At 47.8% G+C, this 19,995-nt stretch overlaps 1 long non-coding RNA gene across 1 annotated transcript; it reads right to left on the bottom strand.

Moving 5' to 3' along the window:
* Nucleotides 1–719: 719 nt before the first annotated feature.
* Nucleotides 720–1,642, bottom strand: LOC133258566 (uncharacterized). The gene is made up of 3 exons (XR_009740080.1): nucleotides 1,629–1,642; nucleotides 1,121–1,190; nucleotides 720–954 (listed from the first exon to the last, which is right to left on the bottom strand). It is a non-coding gene; the product is annotated as an uncharacterized LOC133258566 (long non-coding RNA).
* Nucleotides 1,643–19,995: the final 18,353 nt, after the last annotated feature.

The following is a 19,995-nucleotide window of genomic DNA, read 5'->3' as shown; positions in this document are numbered from 1 at the left end:
AGGTGGGCTCTCCTGGGGCCTCCAGCTGGGAGAGCCTGTACCCATGACACCACCTTGAGGTGCAGAGACCCCCACGGACACCCCCCCCAAGCTGATGCTGACCCACCCTGGATTATCTGAGAACTTGGGTCAACCGGAAAAACAGGAAGTGTATCCAGAAAACAGCCTGCCATCCCCTGGCAGGGCAGCCACGGGGAGAAGCACCTTTTAAAATAGAAGAGCACTTTGCAACTTGGCATACTTCTTCCCACCCCCCAAGGCGATCCACGCTGAAGTAGTCAAAACGGTCAGGCTTCCAGAAGGATTACCAGACAAAGCAAATATGTATGCATAAAGCAAAACACGATCTTCTCACACATATCTCCAAACACTGTAAACACCAGCTCTCCTTAGAACCTGTTGGCCATGTTTCTGCTCTGATATAAGGAACACTTATGCAGGTTAAATATATGTTTGATCCTTCAAGACTATACACAAACAGACACAGAGTTCCAGCACATTTAAACACAACCTTGTATATGATCAGGGCCTACCCATCCCATCTAACCAAATTTTGGGACAGCCTTGAAGGAAGCAAAACTGAGAAAGACTCCTTTTGAAAATAACAGTAACATGGAATTCACCCCTGACTTGTCTCTCTCTGCTTCTTCCCCTCAACCTTGCGGCGACCCCTCCCCCGCCCTCCCCCAGCTTCAACAACATTTAATAAAACAGCATCATTGTAGGGAGAAAAGCCAGTGAGTCAGGCAAGCACTTTATGAGCTGGCAGTGACTTGGGTGAAGCAGCTGATGTAGAAAACCTGGATGCTTGGGCTGCAAAGTTCTCCTAGATAGGCAGATCTGGCTTCTCTGCCTGCTCCAGGTCCTGACAGCTTCAAGCCCATCAGCTGGCTCACACCTCACACTCTGTTCTGCTTCTGTCTTTACCGGGTCGCGTGTCACAGGCACCCCGCCCTGTCCAAGGCCGCGGCTTCACAGTGGGAGCCCTGCATTTGCTCCCCACCTCCTTCCAGTGGGCCTTCCCTGGCAGGTATGGGACCCTCCAAGCCCACTCCCCTTATTTGTCTGGGGTCCTAGCCCTTGGGCCCATCACCTTGAAAACGAATAGAAGTCTGCTCACATTGTGTCCTTGTCCCCGTTGAGGGCTCTGAACAGGCTCCCTCACCAGACGCAGGATGCCTCTTCCTGACCTGCAGGGAGAAGAGAGCTGGCCATGACAGACTGTAGATACAAAGCTGACCGAGGCCCGTGTGACTGACCCGGAAGCTCCCGGGAGCCTGCTCTGGGGTAATAGCACGTCAGGGAAATTTAAGGGAGGGCCAGGGAAATTTAAGGGGATACTTGGAATTGCGAACTTATGCCAACTGTTTGTCTCCTTGTTGACAGCCCTGGCCATGTCTTACATAAACTGATGCATTAGAAAACCTGTGTTCAAGGTTGAGTGTCTGCTGTGTTACTGAGAGAAGTATCTGGGCACCCTTTCTGCTTTCAGACCCGACAGCATGGGTGGTTCCCTGTGTATCTGTGAGGGGCAAAATCGTGACGTGATTCACGGCAAGTGCAGGTAAACGCTGCAGTCCAGCAAGTGCCATCCCCCCCGCCCCCCCGGCCGACGCCATTTTCCTCACCTTTGACTTTCTAGACCTTTCTAGGGACCGCATAAATCCAAGGGCTGAGGTGGTCCAGAGGTAGAAACGTGCCTTGAAAAGAACCAGTGTCCTTGGCCACTGGCAAGGAGACTGGGGTGTTGAGTTAAGATTCCTCCAATCTGAAGAATGCCTGTTAGGAAAGGGCAGAGGAATGATATCATGAAAAATATCCTTCCGGCTTCTTACATTCCTTTAATGGGAAGGCTTCCCTGGACTGCATGCCTGTCTGGAGAATTGTAGACATAAAACTTCCCATTTCTTTAAGAGCAAAGGAAGCCCAGCGTGCGCCCTGGGGGAGCGGGGCAGCCTCCCTCCAAGGCCCTGGGGAGGCCGCTGTGAGCCCGTGGTGGAGGAGACACTAGTAGGGGACGGAGGGCGGAGAACTCATGTCCACTGCTCACGTGCTTTTCTCTCCCTGTTTAAAACATGCTGGTAAAATACGTGTGACATAAAAATTACCATCCGAACCATTTTTAAATATACAGTTTTGTGACTTTAAGTGCATTTACATTGTTGTGCAGCTGTCAACATCATCCATTCCTGGACCATTTTTATCTTCCCAAACAGACTCTGTCCCCATTAAGCACTAACCTCCCATCCCCCTCCAGCCACTGATAACCTCTGTTCCACTTCCTCTCCTCCTTTTCATGACTCCACTCCTTTTCATGACTGAGTCATGTTCCAATACATGGATCCATAACATTTTGTTTACCTGTCAATGGACCTTTGGGGTGTTTCCACCTTTTGGCTATTGTGAATAATGCTGCTAGGAACATGGGTGTCCTCACAGGCCTTTATATGTACCCATGTACCTGTGTATTATACTTTTCTGTGAACCGAAGGAAAACACTTTAAAGGGGAGCTTCAGCCAAGAATTGAGAATATCTGATTTCTCACTTGGATCTGGTTTTCTAAGGTCAACAAAGTGCAGCTGGATCTCAAGGGAGTATTAAAGCATTGTTTTCCAGTTCCATGGTATTCCCATCTGTGTGTGCGTGTGTGCGTGTGTGCGTGTGTGTGTGTGTGTGTGTGTGTGTGTGTGTGTCCGGCCCTACCCAGTGCTGTTGCTTCAGAGGAACTATTAACACATTAATATTATCAATAGCAGGCAGTGCCTTAACCATTAGGGATTTATGAAAACATCTGAAGCAAGTCGTTTCAAAGCGCTGATTTGTTTTATAGTCAGTATTACATTTTATGACAGGCTCTTTTGCCAGCAAAATGAGCGTACCGGTATCACACACAGTTCAGTAGACGGAAACCACTGCCCTGCAAATTCGTGTTCCAGATCCCTTGGGGAGTTTCTGCAGTTTGCAGACAAATTCTGACCCTTTGCTAAAGGGTCGGCCCGGAACCAGATAGCAAACCCCACCCACTCTTGCATTTTTAGCCGTAGAAAAACTATGGCTCCTTTTTCTCTTTCTCACTTCTCTCAAAACTCAAGAAGCAAGCCAGGATCCAGTAGCCCAAGGCCAGACATTTTCCTGGCCGCCTCTACTTTTCCTGTTGGATTGATTTTGCCCCTGAATTGCCAGTTTCACTGGGCAAGCTCTCTAGATCTGGGGAAGTCGTTCCAGCCCCGCTTAGAACCGTAGGGGAGGGTGCTTAAGGTGTCCCCTGGAGTAGACGGATGGGTGTCGCTCAGCTCCTCATTCCAACCCGTGCCACCTCCACCCCACCCCCAGTGGCAACCGAAAAAGGAGATGACATTGTACGATGGGGGGAGGGGCAGAAGTGGGGGAGGGGCGCGAGGTGGGGGGAGGGCGAGAGCACACCGACCCCCCTGCACCCCCACCCGCACCCCCAAGCTGGGCTTTGTGGGTCTCCTCCCAAGGGCCCCCTCTCTGGGACAGGACACCGCACTAGAAAGTTCACTCTCCGCGTTCCCAGGGAGCAGGATTTGTAATATTTTACAGCAGCTGTTTAACATTTCCCTACCTAGTTATTAAACACGAAAGGGAGTAAATTAAAACGGCAAAGTAAAATGAAATAAAAGGCGTATTTTCTTTCTGTAAAGAGACAACACCTAATTAAGGAATATTTGAATCCCACAAAAATGCAGACTCTCACGGGTGACATAAAACTTCTTTTTAAACCGGGAACAAAACTCCAGAAAACTGGGGAACCGGCCCAAGACGGGAGTCCCTTCAAACACAGAGCGCCTTCCTCCGGGGCCCCTGGGCCTGGCCCCCGGTCTCCCCTCCTCTCCAGGGTCCAGGGGCGTCGGTTGGCTCCTGGGGTTCCAGCCTGGGGGGAGGGCCCCTCCCCCACGGCCCTCGGGCCTCGCTTCCCTCTCCGTTCCCTCTCTCCTCCCCTCCCGACTCTGTTGCATTTTTTTTGTTTTGTTTTGCAACTCTCTCTCCCTCTGGGTTCCCCATCTTTTCGGGCAGCCCGCCCCCATCATCTCCGCCTCCCAGAGCTGCGACAGCGGTACCTTCTTGCCTTTTTTTCCTCCTCGGCTGTTAATCTGGTTCTCGATTAGATAACAGAGGCTTTGCTCTCCGTAGGCGCGATTCCGCCCTGGGGGCCCAATTCGACCCCGGCCGGCCCTAACCCCTCCCTCCTGCCCTGGGTGTGGGCTCCCCGGCCCGCCGGAAGCTTGGCTTTGACCTTTGCCCTCCGCCCCCTTCTCCTTCGGGGACACCTCCGCCGCACCTACCCCCGACCAGACTAAGGCCGCGTCAGGGGTGCGCAGCCCCAGGGCTTTGGGAGAAGCGGGCTCAGCTCCGGCTGTAAACCTGCCTTCTGCCTTGGTCCGGCTCCGCCGGGCTTTCCCCGCCGGAGGCAGAGACCAGGAGCATCCCTGGCCAGGCCCGAGTTCTTCCCTTCGTACCTGCTCAATCCCTTCGCTCTCCCGGTAGTCTTCCGGGAGAGTGTCTCCTTTAGTCCTAGCTTCCAGGAGAAAGAAAACTATGGGGATTAAAAAAATATGGATTAAGGTGTCTTGAAATATCTACAAGTTAAAGAGATTCACAGTCACACTTCACCCCAGGTTTGCCTTTCTGGGATAATGATTTTAGGATTTTGATAGTTCAAATCTTCCCCCAACATCACCATGCATAGGATGGAGCCAGAGCTGCCCAGATTCCTGCTTATTAGATTCTAAAAGGAATCCATTTTTTCTTTCAAGAAATAGAAGCTATTTTGTTGGCATTTCCCTTTGGGGGTAGATCCTGTGTCTGGCTTGGCTTTTTTAAAAGGGTGAACACAGATGTCACCAAGGTAGGGTGTCGTAGAAGCAGTGTCTAGTCTTCTAGGATCTGTTGCAGAGACACTTGTGGCTGCCTCTGCCTGAGTCTGGGAACGCAGCCCTCTTAGTCCTACCTTCTGTTTTCTTTTCTGAAACATGCAGGTAGAAAGAGGTGTTTTTTTTTTTTTTAAGTTCTTTCATTCTTTTCTTCGGCATTGAAATGCATATAATATTTCTGAGTAAACCCCCCCTGGTGTTTTTAGAGAAAGGAACATAGAAATAAAAATATTCTACATCGCTGTTAACTATATTTACCTAACACTCTTAAGCCTGGCACATGTATGAACCGATTTGATGAACATACTACCTCTCTACAGTAGAGTGGGTGGGATTTGTTTATTCTTGTTTCAGGGGTGAGGAAGTTGACTCAGAAGGTTAAGCTCACACAGTAGTAAGTGGAAAGCCCAAATGAGTCAAGTTCACTTTTTTTTTTTTAACCAAAACATAATGGATAGAAATTTTTTAAAAAAAGAAAGTGATAGTGATAGGTGATTTGGTGACCAGATCTCTCACATTTTCTGATATAACAGAATCGATGTATGAGCATAGTTCCATCCACTGCTCTCCTTCAAAAAAGCATCCTTCTTTACACACATGAATGAACAGAAAAAGTGGATCTTTGCCCAAACTTCTTCCTAGGTAGCACTCTGGCCATGGTGTATCTTCTTTAATGTGCAATATAATCCTTCCATCAAGAAGGCTCTCATCATCTTTTCCATGGAAATGCACCTTATCTCAAAAGTCAGCCCTTCCATCATCTGTCTCTAGTCCTATGTGATGTGATCACTCCTTTCTCTAGTGGCCATACCTAGGAGCCTCTGTAGCCACATGCTTTACTTAATGTAACTCATTTAAATCCATGGCAAGGACATGAAGCAAATGCTTTCATTATCTCCATGTAACAGATGAGGACACTGAAGCACAGAGAGATTAAGAAGCGAGTTGAAAATGACACAGTTGGAAATAGCTGAGCTGGGATTCGGACCTCTAGACTCTCTGGAGTCTACTTTAGACTCTGGAGTCTGTTCCTGACCCTTAAATGATACTGCCTTTCGACCCTTAGACAGTTAGGCATCTTGCATGCATTATCTTACAAGGCGATGAATGCCCTTTATCACACGATGCTACACCATCTCCTTGTGGTGTGTTTCCTATTAGTCTAAGGTGTGTAAATCACATTTTCATCCTTCTCAAGCTGCTTGAGTCGGGTGACTGTGTGCCGTCAGTTTTAAGTGTCATGTAGTATATGTTGCTTATACAGTGTACATACTTGATAAACATATTTTTCAAATCAAGCTTTAATCAGCTGGAAAATGATTTGTTCTCCAAGTATTGAGTACAAACTATGCCACAAGCACTATTTGGCCTTGGTGAGCAAGTCAGAAAAGATTCTTCCTCTTAAGAAACTTAATTTTAATGGAAACAGATGGTAAACAAACAGACATAATAAGAAAACTATGGCATCACCAACTCAACGGACATGAGTTTGAGCAAACTCCGGGAGATAGTAAAGGACAGGGAAGCCTGGCATCCTGCAGTCCATGGGGTCGAAAAGAGACACAACTGAGTGACTGAACAACAAATTAGAGAGTCCATTTGGAAAACAAACATGGGCTATGGTAGGGAGTGAGAGGGGTGGAGGTACTACTTCAGGATGGGTGATCAGAAAGACCTCTAGGAAAATAAGACCTAAGGTGGGCTCTGGAGGCCAAAGAGTGAGCTGTGCAGAGAGCAGAGGAAGGGCATTCCAGGCCAGGGGAATAGCTTGTGCAAAGGCCCTGGGGAAGGAAGGAGATTGGTGTCTGCTTCCTTTAGCAATTTGTAGGATTTCTCAACCTTAGCACTTGTCAGCTTGGGCTAGTACGACAAAATAACAAATGTTCATGGTGGTTTAAACAACGAGTAGTTATTTCTCACAGTTCTGAAGGCTGAGAAGTCCCAAGATCAAGGTCCGGGCAGATTTGGTATCTGTTGAAGTCCTCTTCCTGGTTTGCAAAAAAACTCCTTTTGCTGCCGTGTCTTCACACAGAAGAGAGAGTCTCCTCTTCCTTATGGGAACAGATTTCATCATGGGGGCCTCACCTTCATGACCTCATTTAAGCCTAGTTATATCCCAAAGGCTCTACTTCCAAATATCATGGCACTGGGGATTAGGACTTCAGCACATGGACTTGGGGGTAGACAAATACTCAGTCCACAGCAAGGCTGTTGACACTTTTGGGCCAGATAATTCTTTGTCTGGGGGTTTTCCTGTGCCTTGTGGGACGTTTAGGAGTCTCCTGGCACCCCCCACCCCAGCCTCTACACGTTAGATGCCAGTAGTCCCCTCCTCCCCTCTAAACTGTGGCAATCAGAATGTCTTAAGAGAGAGACCTCCCTGGTGGTCCAGTAGCTAAGACTCTGTGCTCCCAACGCAGGGGGCCCGGGTTCCATCCCTGATCACAGAACTAGATCCTGCCTGCCGCAACTAAGGGTTTGCCTGCCGCAACTAAAAGATCCTGCGTGCCACAGTGAAGGTGGAGGATCCCGTGTGCTTCAGCTAAGACCTGGCACAGCCAAGTAAATAAACATTAAAAAAAATAAAGGCTTCAGCTGGTTTGGGACAAGTCATTAATGTGGAGGTACCTGCTAGAGAGAGGCTTCCCTGGTGGCTCCGTGGTAAAGAATCCGCCTGCCAATGCAGGAGACGAGGCTTCGATCCCTAGATCAAGAAGATCCCCTGGAATAGGAAATGGCAACCCGCTCCAGTGTTCCTGTCTGGAATATCCCATGGACAGAGGAACCTGGTGGGCTACCCCCATGGGGTTGCCAAAGAGTAGGTCACGACTTGGAAACTAATCATCAGTAAGAGGAGGGGAGGCAGACCGTGACAAGAGGTGGGAGCGTCGATGGGAATATCGGGGGTTTCTATCCGCCAGCTTGCATTTTCTCACTGAAGCCTGAAGGTGAGGAGAGGCTTAGGAGTGGAGGAGGAGCCTGGAGGAAGTGTGAAGCAGTCATTTGGAGAGTGGGAAAGTGAAAAAGCCAGGGAAGTATATTAGGATTGATGAGTGAAGTGAAAGTCATTCAGTCGTGTCCGACTCTTTGGCAGCCCATGGATTATACAGTCCATGGAGTTCTCTAGGCCAGAATACTGGAGTGGGTAGCCTGTTCCCTTCTCCAGGGGATCTTCCTGACACAGGAACAGCCAGTGTCAGTTGTCTACTAGCTATCTGTGTACTTGAAATTGAAGTGACAGAAGCCAACAACTTGGAGTTTTTTTTTTTTTTAATTCTTTATTGTAGTAAAATGTCTATGACACAAAACTTACCACTTTAACTACTTTCAAGTGGACCTAAGTCCATTCACAATTGTGGTGTAGCCATCTCCACCATCCTTCTCCAGAATTTGTTTGTTGTCTCACATTGACACTCTGCATCCATGAACCGCTAACTCCTGATTACCCCTCCTCTCAGCCCCTGGGAACCACAGCGGATGTGTTTCACCCCAGCGGTGTTCGGGTGTAGAAAAGGAGCAGGTGAATGGTTGAGACACACAGCCTTGGAGATCAAAAGGAGAGGAAGGGAGTTAGGGGTGCTTGCAAAATGAGAGTTACAATGGGACACCCCATAACTCAGGCTGGATGAGCCAGGAGGTTGGAGGGGGTCACGAAGAGTGACCGAAGGGTATCTTTGGAGCCCCAGAGATGGTGCCATCTTCCTTCTCTTCCTTCCTAGTCATGGCAGGAGTCAAACCTCACTTCAGATTGAGTCATTCATATGGTTCCCTACTGCGCTTCTCATCCTGGAGAATGCTCTTCAGAAGAGCCCAGAATGAGTCACCACTTGAGTCACCTGGCATGATCCCATCCCTCTGCACACTGCCGGGCCCTGGGATACACGCACCCAGCGAGGTAAGGGGAGAGGCATATGGTGCTTATTTGGGGAAAGAGGTACGTGCTCTATGAATAGCACAGCGATGCGAGCAGGCAGGCTGACAGATGATGCCGCTTTATCTGATCACACAATATGGGCATCCACACTGCGTGAAATCCCCCGAAGCTTCGGGAACTTGCACACGTCCTCCTTGCTTTCTGCCTCTCAGCCCTTGCTTTTCCCTTCACAACTGAAGTAGAGGCGGAAAGGCCCTTTCTCAAATGCTCTGGGCTCTACTTAGAAATTTCCTCTGAGCTCACCTCTTTGGTGCTCTCCATATTTAGTGCTGGGCTCTCTTCTGCATTGCTGATGAACTTGTCTCTTCTTCAAAACATGTTGATTGTCCTTCTGCTGCGTTTTCTGATGTCATTGATACATTTGGGATGGGAGTGAGCTCAGTCCCTTCAGCTGTATCTGACTCTGTGCAACTCCAGGGACTGGAGCCTGCCAGACTTCTCTGTGCATGGGATTCTCCAGGCAAGAACACTACAGTGGGTCACCATGCCCTCCTCCAGGGGATCTTCCCTCCCCAGGGATGGAACCTGCGTCTCTTACATCTCCTGCATTGGTAGGCGGATTCTTTACCACTAGCCCACCTGGGAAGCAGGAGGGCTATTCATTCTATTCCTAAAAGGGGCATTTACACTGTGTATGAGGCTACACCTTAGAGGGGAGCATCGCTCCAGGCTGTCTCTCATAGCACAGATGCCCCTGAGAGAAGACAGAAAGCCACAGAGGGTGGGTTTTCCATGATGGAAGAAGCCAAGGCAGGTCACATCTTATATGGTGACACTAGATTAACTGTTTGATAGATAAGTCTAATTTCACACAGAGTTAGGTTTCTAGTAATACTTCAGAAGATGAAGGGAGTTCTCTAGTGGCCTAGTGGTTAGGATTCTGGGCTTTCACTGCTATAACCCAGGTTCAGTCCCTGGTTGGGGAACTGAGATCCTGCAAGCCAAGGTTAAAAAAAAAAAAAAAAGTGATGTAGGAGGGCATCAGAATGCACTAGAGTGACCCCTCAGGGCCACCTTGAATCGTGTATATGTGATGCAGAACTTTCTGTGACGATGGTGGTGGTCAGTGCAACAGAGGCGCTGATGTCTTAATTTTATTTAAATTGAATTTAAATGGCCACGTGGGGAGTGCGTGTGTATGTATGCTAAGTCCTTCAGTCGTGTCCTATTCATTCTGACCCTACAGACTGTAGCCCGCCAGGCTTCTCTGTCAATGGGGTTCTCCAGGCAAGAATACTGGAGTGGGTTGCCATGCCCTCCTCCAGGGGATCTTCCGGACCCAGGGACTGAACCCATGTCTCTTACATGGGCAGGCAGGTTCTTTACCACTAGCGCCCCCTGGAAAGCCCATGGGGGCTTGTAGTGGATACCAACTTACTAAAAAGTTACAAGCTTTTCAATTAACATAATTTCAATTAGATTTACCCAATATCTAAATTATTATGATTGTCTTTGGCTGTGAGTAATAGGCTGGCTGAATAGCTGGCTACACAGGTGAGGGGTTATGTTTCTCCTGTAAGAGAAGGGCTGATGGGCAGTGGGGGGACTGGAGATGGAGATGGAAATTGAACCAAGGGCAAACAAAAAGCTTTGCAGAGTCAGAATGGTGCAACTCCTGGAGCAGAGAAGTTGGCAAGATAGACCACTATTATTATATTCCCTTCAACCCAACAATTCCACTTCTAGGAATCGACCCCACTCCAGATCAGGAATAAACAGAAAATGACTCATGTAAAAGATTATTCACTGCAGCATTACTGATAATTAAAAAAATTGGAAATAACCCAAGTGTCCATCAATAAGGGACTGTTTGGATAGTTCATAATGCGCTGTGCTGTGCTAAGGTGCTTCAGTCGTGTCCGACTCTTTGCGACCACACAGACTGTAGCCCCCCAGGCTCCTCTGTCCATGAGATTTTCTAGGCAGAATACTGGAGTGGGTTGCCATGCCCTCCTCCAGGGGATCTTCCCAACCCAGGGATTGAACCTGTGTCTCCTGGATTGCAGGTGGATTCTTTACTGGCTGACCCACAGGCATACAATCAAATATTATGCAGTAAAAAAGAAATGAGAAAGCACTATATGTAGAGGTATGGCATAATTTCCAAGATTCTAGAATATGAAATGTTAAAAAAAGAGCAAGGAGAGCAATGTATGGATATGTTGATATAAATCCTATTAGGAAGGAAAGGAAGCAAAGAAATACACATACATTTGCTTCTATTTGCAAGGGAAACAAACACATCTACATTTAAAGAGGGAGGAAGGAAAAAGTGTGGGAGACAGGGATGGGGGTGAGACCACTGTGCGTGTACCCTAGTGCATACTTTTGACTTTCAAATCATGTAATGTTTTCTATCCCAAAGCGAAAATAAAAAAATGTTTAAGAAAAGAAGCCTCGGGACCTCCCCAGTGCTCTAGTGGTTGACTCCACTCTTCCACAGCAGGGGGGCAAGGGTTTGATCCCTGGTCTGGGAACTTAGATCCCACATACTGCACAGTGCAGCCAAATCCTTGATTAGAACTGGGTCACATGGCCAGGACTTCTCTGGTGACTCAGACAGTGAGGAATGTGCCGGCAATGCAGGAGACCCAGGTTTGATCCCTGGATCGGGAAGATCCCCTGGAGGAGGGCATGGCAACCCACCCCAGTATTCTTGCCTGGGCAATCCCATGGACAGAGGAGCCTGGCAGGTTACAGTTCATGGGGTCACAAAGAATTGGACTGCACTGAGTGACTAACACTTTCACTTTCACACGTGGGCACACCCAGCTGCCAGGGCGTGTGGGAAGGGAATATTTTACTGAGCAGGTGGCCCTCCAGCCCGGTCAGGATTTGGTGAGAGAGGAAGAAGGTAAGGGGACTAGACCTTGGGCAGCAACCACACAGCGTCTGCCCTAGCTACTCCGTGTGCCCGGGAGCACCACCCAGACTGGAAACATCCGTGAGTCTGACCGCTTCAGGCCTGAGGAGGGACCTCTGCCATAGGCAGCTGGACTGCGGGGCTCCATGTGGACCCTCTGCCTCGTTTCTCACTCACGAGCCAGACAGGGTGAGAATATTCTAGTTTCATTCTTCTGCATGTGGCTGCCCAGCTTTCCCAGCACCACTTACTGAAGAGACCAAAAGAGACTACAATGAACAACTATGTACCAATAAAATAGGACAACCTTGAAGAGAAGATATAAACAGATACTTGTACATCGATGTTCCTAGAAGTAATACGCACAAGAGCCAAAGCTGGAAACCCACGTGTCCATCCACAGAGGACTGGATAAGCAAGATGTGAGGTATACAGGCACTGGAATATCATTTAGCCTTAAAAAGGAGGGATATTCTCACACACACTACACTATGGATGAAGCCTGAGGATATTATGTCGAGTGAAATAAGCAAGACACACAAGGACAGATAGTGTATGATTCCACTGAAATGTAGTATCTAGAGGAGCCAAATTCACAGAGACAGGAAGTAGAAGTTATCAGGGGCCGGGGGGAGGGGGAGGGGACTTAGTGTTTACCAGGCACAGCTTCAGTTTTAGATGATGAAAACGTTCTGGGAATGGATGGGGGTGACGGCCCAGAACATTGTGAGTGTACTTAATGCTACTGAAACAGGTACTTAAAAATGGTTAAAATGGTACAATTTATAATATGTATATTTTACCTTAATGTTTTAAAAAGTACTGTTGTGAGCAAAATAATGTCTGTAACAGGATGAAGAATAATTTGTCCTCATAGCGAGGTCTAGCACAGGGAACTATATTCAGTGTTCTGTGATAAACAATAATAGAAAAGACTAACAAAAAAGAATGTCTACATGTGTATAAGTGAGTCACTTTGCTGTGCAGCAGAGATGGGCCCAACATTGTAAATGAACTCTACATCAATACAATTTTTTAAATGTTTTAAGAAAATTAAATCCTGGGTTCATCTAATTAATTATTATTATTAAAAAAAATTTTTGACCCTACCCCACGTCCCTGGGGAACCTAAGTTCCCCAGGCAGGGATCAAACTCGCACCCTGTACGCTGGAAGGCAGAGTCTCAAGCACCGGATGCCAAGAAAAAATCCCAAAACTTTTCAAATTAAAAGAAAAAAAAATAATTTGGCAATGCATTAAAATAAAAAGCATTTAGCAATGCACGAAATTATTTTTCCACTTAAAAAATATTAGTCGACTTCATTTTTTAGAGAAGTTTGAGGCCCACAGCCAAGCTGAGGGGAAAGTAAGGAGGGTTCTCTTGTTACCCTCTGCCCTCCCCCACTCTCAGCCGCCTGCTCGGGACTTGCTGGCGTATTTGTTATAACTAATGAACCAACACTGACACATCATTATCACCCCAAGTCCCCAGGGCAGGAGACTTACGTGAGGGTTCACTCTTGCTGCATTCTCCGCACTTTGACGATTGTGTAATGACACATAAGCCCCGAGATGGGATCTTTCGGAATAGTTGCGCTGCTCCAGAAATCCTCGGGGCTCCGCCTTTTCATCCCTCTCTCCTTTCCTAATTCTTTTCACTGTCTCCTGGTGATGGTTTTGGCTGTCACAACTGGGGGTGTAGGTGTTCCTGGCATCTTGGGTGTAGAAGGCAGGGATACTGCTAAACACATCCTATAAGGCATGGAACAGCCCCGCGACAAGGAATTATCTGACTCAAACGTGGCAGTAGTACCGAGGTTGAGAAATCCTGTTGCCGAAGCTAAGCAGGAACCTCTTTAATCCATGACTATGCAGGGTGCATGGGCTTCACTGGTGGCTCAGTGGTACAGAATCCGCCTGTCAATACAGGAGACTCGGGTTTGATCCCTGGGTCGGGAAGTTTCCCTGGAGAAGGAAATGGCAACCCACTCCAGCATTCTTGCCTGGAGAATCCCCATGGACGGAGGAGCCTGATGGGCTACAGTCCATGGGGTCGAAGAGAGTCGGACATAACCTTTCAACTAAACAACAACAGTGATGTAGATACTCAGGAAATACTAAATAAATAAATGAAGTGTTTGAATAACCCAAGAGAGCTACTTCTGAGTATACACAAAGGAAACATTATCTTATTAAATTCGGGTCCTGTGGTGGTTGTTTGGTGGGGTGGGCTAGACAGGAAAGGGCATTTTGACAAGGAGAATGCCATTTTCTTTAATGGCCATGCACGGAGAGTCTGTGCGATAGAGTTCGTGCAAACACGAGTGGTGGTCCGTCGGCAGGTGTGAGTTCTGTGACACTGGGCAACAGCTGGTCTGTACTGTTTCTCTGTAAGACAGAGAAGTCCTGGGGAAGCATTTAGCACAGAAGCAGCACTTCCCTCCTTTGTTTTATGAAACAGCCGAGAGATTCAGAAATGAAGAAAGGCAAGGGTGGCCGGTTCCTAAACACCACTTGAAAGTGCATTTTGTGTGTCCCCAGAGAGTTTTTAATACAGTATATGGAAGAACTGTCAGGAAGATAACAGACGCAAAAGACTTTTGATATTTAGCTTGAAACAAAGCACGAGACGTGAGATTCAAAACTAACGAAGGGAGGACTTTCAAAAAAGAAACCGGGGCTGTATTTCCTGGTTATTGCTCTCAAATCAGATTTGATTACCTACCATCGTAGATAACCGCTGGCACCCTGGTGCCTGGGCTGTACCAGGAGACCGGGTACTTCATGCCACATGTCCCTCCTTCAGAGACAATCCTCAGGGGAACTGAACCTCCCTCAGACATGGTCAACTTCGTGTATTCCCAAGTCGGTCTTGCATGCTGCATGCCACCTTGCCTTGACAACACGAGTGCCTCTCATCCTCCTCTTCTGCAGACATGTATGCCCGCCAGAGCAGGGTGGGTCACCCAAGTCCATACCAAGAAGAGGGAGATTCTGTCCAAGCTCCTCTGTCCCTGGGATTCTCCAGGCAAGAATACTGGAGTGGAGTGCCATCTGAGAACACTGATGGCAGGGGGGGTTTGGGGGGGGCAGGCACCTCTGCCTGGGCTATCAGAGGATGCTTGGGAGAGAAGGTGACTTTTCATCTGGGTCTTAAACAACGTTGAATAAGAATGGAAACAGGGGAGAGTAGGGGAAACATTTCAGTCACGAGGAGCACAGAGGAAAATCTGAGGGGTCATAAATGGGTAAGACAGTCAGTGGGATGGGGTTAGTGGCAGAGCAAGTAAGCTGGAGCTTGACTGTAGGAGACGCTCATTAAATGGCAAAGCTAGCTGGCAGGGGTGCACAGTTGCTCAACTCCAGGGGGCGCTATTCTCAGCACAGTCTGAGGCTGTACCCATGGGCTCAGCTAATGGTTGCTGGGTGATTTCTTCTAGAAGGTTCACTGAGAGCTCTGATTATAGTTTGTATTATTTGATTCTCTACGAGGAAAGTTTTATTTCCATTGCCAGTTTACAGATGGGAACCTGAGGCACACACAGGTAAACTTGCGCAGCTATGAAGTAGTAGGATTGGGGTTTAAATTCGGGTTGCTTCTATACCCAAGGCAGAGCGGTTCCTAAGTTTCGTCACTGCTGGTGCTCACAGGAAGTGACGTTTTAGGACCCAGCAGGGTAAATGACGAAGCTGCTCACCATCTGAAAGGCCCTGGCCCAAGGATTGCTGTGACCCGGGCTGCAACCTGGCCAGCCTGATGGCTGAGGGGCCCCCCGGACCCATTTCTGCAGCGCCGCTGGGCGGCAGGTGGATCTCAGGTCTGGAGAGGACACCTGAGGTCGCTTTTCCAGAAAAATTCGGGTTATATTCTGATTAAGCTCTCAAAGAGGGCATAGGGGGAAAAAAAAAAATCCTGTTGGCTTCAGTTCTAGGTGGTTGGTTTTGTAGTTTTATAGATCAAGGGCAAAACGGTGGTGGAAAAGCCTGGGGTCTGGAGACAGACAAGTCCGGTCATTTTTACATGACTCTGGACAAGATATTCGCTCTCTCTGAGCCTCAGTTTCTCTGGATGGAAAGGCTGTAGTAAATAGGCACTTCATTGATTTGTTGTAAAGATTAAATGCAGTAGCTTCTATGAGGAGCCAGCACCAGCTGTAAACGCCAGCTTCCTCCTCTGCTTCCTCTCCACCCTCCAATCTTCGTCTTTCTGATTGGAAGCTACAGTGATGTCCTGCTGGAGGGCGGTGGTTTGGGGAAAGCCGGGCAGTAGCCATCTATCAGCAAAACCACTTGTGGTGACTAATGGGGACGTTGCTAGTGACATCGCCCTTCTGAATGCCTTCCAGGAGAAAGTACTCCTGACTTCTGTGGGCAGGGGTTTATAGCTGTCGAAACTGGCCATGAAAACAAGCAAGGAAACAGTCCCACTGTTGTTTCCACTTTTTTTCCACATTTGCTTTCCTGTGGTCATCTTGATCATTTAACTGTTTAAATATTTGCATTTATTTTATTGTTAACATGAAATTTACCATCTTGACCACTTTTTAAATTTCTTTTGTGGGATCTTCAGTTCTCCCACCAGGGATCAAAGCCACACCCCTGAAATGGAAGATTGGAGTCCTAACCACTGGACCACTTCCCTAACCATGAAAGTCCCCATCTTTGAGTACTTTTAATTGCACATTTCACTAGTATATTCACAGTGTTGTGAAAGACATCTTCAGAACTTTCTATCTTGCGGACCTGAAAATCTATACCCATGAAATAGCAACTATACCCTCCCAGCCCCTGGCAACCACCATCGTTTAATTTTTCAAAAGACAATTCAGTTTCCTGATAAGATGAACATTCCAGCCTAGCAGGTTGCTTTTGAAATCATAGTTCGGTTAAATACTCCTGTGTCAGAGGCTGATCAGAATTTCTGGGTCTTTTTTTATTTTTTTCAAAATTAGTATTCAGAGGCAGAGAAGGCAATGGCACCCCACTCCGGTACTCTTGTCTGGAAAATCCCATGGACGGAGGAGCCTGGAAGGCTGCAGTCCATGGGGTGGCTGAGGGTCGGACAGGACTGAGCGACTTCACTTTCACTTTTCACTTTCATGCATTGGAGAAGGAAATGGCAACCCACTCCAATGTTCTTACCTGGAGAATCCCAGGGACGGGGGAACCTGGTGGGCTGCCGTCTATGGGGTCGCACAGAGTCGAACACGACTGAAGCGACTTAGCAGCGGCAGTATTCAGAGGAGGATCAGTGATACTACTTGAAGACACATATCTCACAGAACACCCACATCTTTTTTCTTCTCTAATACCTGATGTATCCCACGTTCATCCAATAGTCTGACAGTATCCTAGGTTTTACAAGTTACCTAAAAGGCCCGCTACTGAGTTTGATCTACAGATCAGGCAAAGTATGAGTAAAGGATGCTAGCAGAAAAAGCACCTGGACTGTCTTTCTGTTTGAAAAAAATAATCACCTCCCATTCTCTCCCCAGCACAGCCTGGAACTTACCTGTGAAATCCTTGGGGAATGAAAACACATGGTATCTCTTGTAGGATTCAGTCCTGCGCCCTAAGAAGGGGCTCAAGCGATGCCTGTGCTGATCAGTAAAGGATAGAAGGACTCTGTGTGAGCAGAAAGGAAGTACTGAGACCCACAGTCTTGGGTGCTTATCAGATTCTGCAAAATCAGGCCTGTGATGTTCATTATCATCTGCCTGCTTCTGGCCAATTCACAGAATATCAAGGATGAAAGGCACCCTTTCCTAAATAAATTCCACTAAGATACAGGAATCGACCCACAACAAGTGAGTTCTCTGGAAGGGGCCCAGCACATGTGGTTGGGGCACGCCCGCCTTATTTGGGTGTGATGGGGCAGCAGGCTGACATTTGTATTTTCTTGTATGTGTGTGTGTGCATGCACGCATGTGAGTGCCTGAGCGTGTGCACGTGCCAATTTCTCATCCCCACATGCCTTGTTTTCCTCCACGGATGGAGATTCTGGGATGCTCAGCTGCCAGAAACAATGCTCCCTTTCTCTGGGATGCATTTCCAAGCTGGTGTGTCGCGGGGCCCTTGCCCGAAAGATACGAATCTGCTTTCCTTGGTCATCCAGGCCTCTGTTTCTTGGGCCAGAAGCAGTGTTTGTCTTTCTGCCGGTGGGCATTTATTCGTGTTGACCAGCGAGATTTTTCTGGATCCCACCCAGGACAGTAGACTTCGGCTGTGCTTCTAAGAAGGCCTCCTCCCTGCCCCCCGGCTCAGCTTCCTAGTCCCCGCACCCGGTCCTCAACAAGCGCCTTCCTCTTCACCTCGGAGTCTCATCTCTGGGCCTTTTGTTTCCTCACTTGGGCCACCCCCCCCTCCCCCGTTCGTGGCCTAAATTCGGGATCTGGGCCAAAAGCTTTTCAGTGACCACAGGGTGGGCAGCCTTCTTATGCTCGCTACTTTCTGTGCCCATCCAATGAGTAATGAATCAAGGAAACATGTTTCAATAATTCTCTTGCCTTCAATCCTCAAAGACACCTCTCAGGGAGGTATAAGGAAGCGGCAGCCCTCAGAATTTCTTCTGTCCTGCATCTTCAGACAGTGGGGCACTCATTGGTCTCTATAACTAGTCAAGGAGGCTGGAACTATGGAGGGGGAAGGCTGGAAGGAAACTTGGAAGCTCTAGGTATTTCCTGTGTCATCCTCGTTCAGAGCAAGACTTGAATGCTCCCTGGGTGTTCAGCTGCCAGAGCAAGTGAGGAACGTCAGCAGTGGAGATGGGGGAGGAGGAGACAGGGAGCCCCATCCAGAGAGCGAGCTGGGTATCTGCTGGGACCTGACGGGGGGAGAGGGCCACTGACGGACATCTGTTTTCATACTTGTGTCGTTAAGAGAATATACGAGCTTCAACTACAACATGGCAGGGGAAGCAAGATACCTCTTTGCGGGATTTTTTATTGGAATATATTGGAATTATTGGAATATAATTACACTGTTATGTTAGTTTCTGCTGTGCAATGAAGTGAATCAGCTAAATATATGTATACGCGTATCCCCCTCTCTTGGATCTCCCTCCCAACCCTCCCCATCCTACCCACTGAGGGTGTGGATAAAGGGAAACCCTTTTGCACTGTTGGTGGGAATGTAAATTGGTGCAGCCACTATGGAGAACAATATGGAGGTTTCTTTAAAAATTAAAATAAAACTACCACATGAGCCAGAACTACCATCATCCCACTATTGGGCATATACCCTGAGAAAACCATAAATTCAAAAGCACACATGCATCCTAGTGTTCAAAGCAGCACTATTTACAATAGCCAGGCCATGGAAGCAAACTAAATAATCAACAGAGGATGGATAAAGAAGATGTGGCACGTATATACAATGGATTATTACTCAGCCCTCAAAAGGAACAACATTGGGTCATTTGTAGAGATGAGGATAGACCTAGAGCCTGTCATACAGAGTGAAGTAAGAAAGAGAAAAACAGATATTGTGTATTAACGCATAATTGTGGCATCTAGAAAAAAGAGGCCTTTTAGTGATGAACTTTGAAGGAAGAACCGAAGCAATCCTGATGCCTGGACCACAGGCCCAAGGGAAGACCAGGGAAGGATAAGCAGGGTCATCCTCGTGTTAGCTGGTGGACAGCTTAGCACAGCCCCTCCCTGGTGTGGCCTCAGGAAGAGGTCACAGGAGAAAACTACCCAGGAAGCAAAACGCATTCTCCCAGAGCTTTCCACTTTCATCCTTTTGTATCATCAGATTTATGTTTCTCTCCTTGTCATATTCTCTCCCTTCCGTTCAGATCTCAACCATGGGTAACCCTCATTTTCATTCTTTCAGTGTTTGTTATAAAGTGCCACAGCCATGGCCTTCCTGGCTGGCTTCCTGGGGTAGCTAGTTGGGGTGAACAAGTCATTCTCCCCTGTTCTGCTGGCTGGAGGAGGGGGCTCTGTTAGGTTCCGATGGTGGATTTATGATGTCCAAAAGGGACATCGTCAGTGGGTGCACTTCACAAATGGAGGTTGTAGTAACGGGAATAAAATTGTGTGCACTTGATGGAGCACTGAGGTAGTCTAGAGTACTTAATTTGTATTGTTGTCATTTAGTCCCTAACTCGTGTCCGACTCTTTGCAACCCCATCGACTGTAGCCTGCCAGGCTCTTCTGTCCATGGGATTTCCCAGGTAAGAACACTGAAGTGGGAGGCCATTTCCTCCTCAAGGGGATCTCCCCCACCCAGGGATCTTGATTGGTAGGTGGCTTCTTTATCACTGAGCCACCTGGAAGCCTTTATTTGTATAATAAAG

Source organism: Bos javanicus, chromosome 12 (genome assembly GCF_032452875.1).
Source record: "Bos javanicus breed banteng chromosome 12, ARS-OSU_banteng_1.0, whole genome shotgun sequence".
NCBI lineage: Eukaryota > Metazoa > Chordata > Mammalia > Artiodactyla > Bovidae > Bos > Bos javanicus.
Note: the sequence above shows the minus strand (reverse complement) of the source record. Positions and strands in the feature narration are given on the sequence as shown.